The 4,770-nt window shown below is 34.8% G+C and overlaps 2 long non-coding RNA genes across 3 annotated transcripts in view; both read right to left on the reverse strand.

The window, feature by feature from the left end:
- LOC117173417 overlaps positions 1-4,770 on the reverse strand; it is a 143,742-nt gene that overhangs the window by 86,392 nt on the left and 52,580 nt on the right. The gene's annotated exons all lie outside the window — the stretch shown is intronic.
- Positions 562-4,770, reverse strand: part of LOC117173418 — a 19,441-nt gene continuing 15,232 nt past the window's right edge. Inside the window, exon 4 of the long non-coding RNA XR_004467175.1 lies at positions 562-750. This is a non-coding gene — a long non-coding RNA (uncharacterized LOC117173418). The remainder of the gene's footprint in view (positions 751-4,770) is intronic.

Consider the following 4,770-nt stretch of genomic DNA (forward strand, 5'->3'; position numbering starts at 1 on the left):
CAATACGCCAATTAGCACAAATGGTAAGTTCCGACAGTGCCTGCAAGTGTGCCTACTGGCCGCTAAATGGCAATACCGGTTTCATATGTATACACCTGGTAGAACAAGAATTCACAGTGATTACTATAAAAATCTCTTTATTATAAAAAATCTTTAAGTTTCTTCGTGTCTAACTAACGATCTGAATGAGTGCATACGCTGGATGAGAATACAAGTGTGGTCATTCAAGGTCATGTTAACTGAGCGTTAACCATAATTTTTAATTTATCTACCTGACTGGCAGAGAATGCCAGTGACTAGGCTGTTCAAAGAGATAGACCATGGAAAGGAAATTTCAGGAATTTCTTTATTTTAGAGCGTTTCATACGTAAAATATTCTAAACATATTTTCCTATCAAATTTTCATAAATAAGTTTTCATTTATAGATTTATTAAAATTTTGTGTGAAATATTTACTTTATTTTGCGTTTTAGATGTGAGTTTTTTATTCGTATATTCGGATTAAAGTAGACACATCCTTTAAAATAAAATAAAATATTTCTTAAATACTCTAAGAATTCTTTATTAAGTTTCAAGTTTTGTAATTCTAAATAAACAGTATATTGTGCTGCACATAATAAAAGTTACTAGTTTCACATTTGTGTGAAGTTTTTGTATGAGGCAAAGGCGAATCACAGTAGAGTTGCAGGCAAGTTAAAAGAGAGTTGGAGGTGAGCTGAAAACCAACCGAAGACGAGCTGCAGGCAAGTACTGTAAAATTCACAAAAATTAGATTTGCCTACTTTATGAACCTGTTGCGCAGAATATTCTTTGTAGTGAATGTAAAGAATTTTCGAATTAAAGAACAAACAAAACAGCAAACTTTCCTAAAATGTTGTAAATTTGTGATTATAATTATGATAAATTTAGGAAACTAGAAGTTCATACGCGGGCTTCGCGCGCAACCCACTGGTTTACTTGCAATTATTTTATTTGTAAATGAAGTTTATTATGGTACCGCGATATTCATTTTTGCTTTAATCACTTTTATTTGTGCACGGCTACCCTCTCAAGATGCAGAATAAATTATTGAGCAACACTAAAAATTTTTATGTAAGTTTGGAAAAAACATCTAAAATGTTGGTGCGTACAAATTTTCATAGAAATACATGGTAAATAATCTCGACTCGAGAAGAGTCCAAATGTTAAGCCATTTCGAGCACTTCTAGCACTTGGATGGGTGACCATCTACGACGGACGACCGGGTTGTGTACTCGAATTTTGAAAACCCGGCTAAACTCGGGAGGTGGTTTTCTGCAGTTTTTATCTCATCTGGCCAAATGTTTAGGCAACTGATAGTAATTCGAATAATTTCGTTTGTAGCCGCATTGTCCTCAAATTGTACTAAAATTCATACAGACTATTATGAAATTACTGGAAGAAATTAATAAAAAGAAATAATTCCTGAAACTAATGAAAATGAAAGTTTTTACCATCATACAGTTTTCATTTCTTTTTTAATTCTAATTAAATATATAGTGCATACATTTTCTTATAAAAACTAATTTGTTTAAAATGTTCAAATGGTTCAAAATCTAAAAAACAGTCAAGTTCTGAATTTGTTTATGAAGTTTATTTTAATAATAAATAATTAGTGTAAATTTACAAAGTGTCGTAGTAAAAAGTAATTGAAAAGACATTCTTTGTTGATTCTGTAAACAAATTAAGCCTATTCTTCAAAAGCTGCCCAAACTCTTAATTTGCTGATGAAAGTAGTTTAAATAATAAGTCATGAAAATTTGATTATTATAATTAATCGGAAAGATGTTCTTAGTTGAATTTATAAAAAAAACTGACCGTTTCCTTTTTTATATATCCAAATTCTGAATTTTTTATAAAAGTTCTTTAAATAATTAATAATTCTCTCAAATTTAACAAATAACTTAGGAAAGATTTATTGCAAAAATAATCTTAGTTAACTTTGTAAACAAATTGTGTATATTAATTGAAAAATACCCTTAATCTCACTATGTTTATGAATATTGTTTTTATAAAGCATCAGTGAAAAAATAATTAAAAAGATATTTTTAGTTAATTATGTTAAAAAAATAGAGCCTACTCGTAGAAAAAAAACCAAACTCTTAATTTTTTAATTGAAACTTTTTCAATAATCAATAGTTCTTGTAAATTTACAAAGCAACATTGAAAAGAGTCGTAGAATGGATCTTCCTAGTTGATTTCGGAAACAAATTTACTCGTAGGATAAAGGCCAAACTCTTAATTTTTTAATTAAAATTATTTAAATAATGAATAGTTCTTGTAAATTTGAAAAGCAACATAGAAAAGAGTCATCCGATAGACATTTTTAGTTCACTCGGTAAACAAATTCACTCGTAGAAAAAAGGTTAAACTCTTAATTTTGCAATTGAAATTCTTCAAATAATTAATAGTTGCTGTAAATTTGCAAAGCAACATAGAAATAAGTTATTAGATAGACATTCTTAGTTGAGTCCGTAAACACATTGACTCTTAAAAAAGGGCACTTTCAATTTTTTAATTAAAATTGTTTAAATAATTAATACATCTTGTAAATTTGCAAAGCAACGTAGAAACGAGTCATCCGATAGATATTCTTACTTGACTTCGTAAAAAAATTAACTCGTAGAAAAAAGGACCATCTTATTTTTAAATTGAAATTCTTTAAATAAATAATAGTTCTTGTAAATTTACAAAGCAACACAGAAAAGATTCATTCGGTAGACATTCTTAGTTGACTCAACAAACACACTGACTCTTAGAAAAAGGTCGCTTTTAGTTTTTTAATTAAAATTGTTTTAATAACTAATAGTTTATGCAAATTTGCATAGCAACATAGAAAAGAGTAATCGGATAGACATTCTTAGTTGACTCCGCAAACAAACTGGCTCGTTGAAAAAAGGTCAGTTTTATTTTTATAATTAAAATTTTTGGAATAATTCATAGTTTATGTAAATTTGCAAAGCAATATATAAATGAGTCATCGTATAGATATTCTTAGTTGATTTTGAAAACAAATTGACTCGTAGGATAAAGGCCAAACTTTTAATTTTTCAATTAAAATTGTTGAAATAATTTATAGTTCTTGATGGAACGCTGAAGCATGGAGAATTATAATAGGTTCTGGCTTTCTAGAGAGAAGAGGATGTGTGATTTAGGGATGAAGATGGATGCAAAAGTGGAGCACTGGTTAGAGGAGTATGAAGAGGTGAAAAGGAGTAGGATAATCATGGAGGTATTATTGCATGAAAGTGGGGCAAACTATTAGGTATTAGCCGTAGAGGCCGAAGCTTACGATGCGAAGCAAAGCGAGAAAGTAGTGCCATGCGTATATATATATTCGGTTTATATATGTTTATATGGTCAGTTTTAATTCCTCTAGAATCAAACCGAAGGGCCTATGACAAAGCTACCGAACGCGTCCTCGGGTTTCGGATAGAGGGTCCCTGTACCAAGGGCTTTTGCTGAATATGGTTACAAAAATTAATTGGTAGTCGCAGACAATTGTCCAGGGGTAATTCTGAAGGAATTAACCTCCAAGCGGAGGTGTGAAAACCGTGCCGAAAGCTAAATGGCACCTGAGTGAGATGTCTAGAACGGGGACTCTAGGATATCGGGCGACCTCTCAGAGTAGGCAGCCTTATCCTTGCATGCGGGGCTCTACAAGGATGGATGAACCCCTTTCCCTAGCTTCTCGTGGGAACAACAATCACAACACCCAACATAGTTGTAGTAAGTGCGGTTTAAAACAACAGAACGCGCAGGGCTCCCGACAATGGGTCGGCCAACAATGCCGACCACTCTAGAGCTGGGGGAGCGAATGAAGATGGATTCAATGCGATGGATCGACGGAATCTCGAGACCTTTCGGTGGACGGAGCAACTAAATCGCGACTTCCTAGAGTGCTACGATGCGAGTGTGGCCCCTGAACGGGGTTACATGGAACGACTGCATGGTCTGTGGTGTGAGAAACACCCGAAGCTATCGCACTTTTCGCATCAACGTCTGCGAAACCATGCCGAAGTACTGCAAAACAGGGGCCATGTAAGCGGAACGCCTACTCTCCCACAGCCAGAACAAGCCGGCAACAGAGAAAGAGAAGCGACAGTAAGAACAACCGCGGGCAGGCATTCGATAGGGGAAGACCGATACTTTTTGACCCGGAGAAACATCAAAACTCAGGTTTCTTTCAAGCCTAAAGATCTGGCTGAAATGGATGACGACCTTCGTGGACATTTTTCCGGAGAATCTGACCTCTGGGCTATCAATTACTGTGTGTATAAAGCAGTGAGAGCTTTGGCCGATAGATGTGCCTGCAAAGATGCAGCATTCTACCAGCGTGACCTATCGATGGCCTGGATTGATTATCGGAAAGCTTTCGATTCGCCCTCCCATAGACAACTAACAAGGTCTCCTTTTAGAGAGGTGTCTTTCAGGGCGACACCATGAGCCCACTCTTTTGCCTTACATTATTGCCACTAATTCTAGCACTTCGCCATTCCGACAGGTACTTGTGCGGCAAACCTGCAGATCAATAGTACAAGGTCACTCATGTATTTTACATGGACGATCTTAAGATCTATACTAAAAAAAAAGAGCAACTACATCTAGCTCTTGAGATTGTCGAGCGATATACTAAGGAAATTGGAATGAAATTTGGGTTAGACAAATGCGCCAAGGTTTATTTGAAGCGAGGAAAACTTAATGGCATCCCTGAAGATCCTGATCTCGTTGATAGAAGCGCCATACGACACC

This window comes from Belonocnema kinseyi, chromosome 5 (genome assembly GCF_010883055.1).
Source record: "Belonocnema kinseyi isolate 2016_QV_RU_SX_M_011 chromosome 5, B_treatae_v1, whole genome shotgun sequence".
NCBI lineage: Eukaryota > Metazoa > Arthropoda > Insecta > Hymenoptera > Cynipidae > Belonocnema > Belonocnema kinseyi.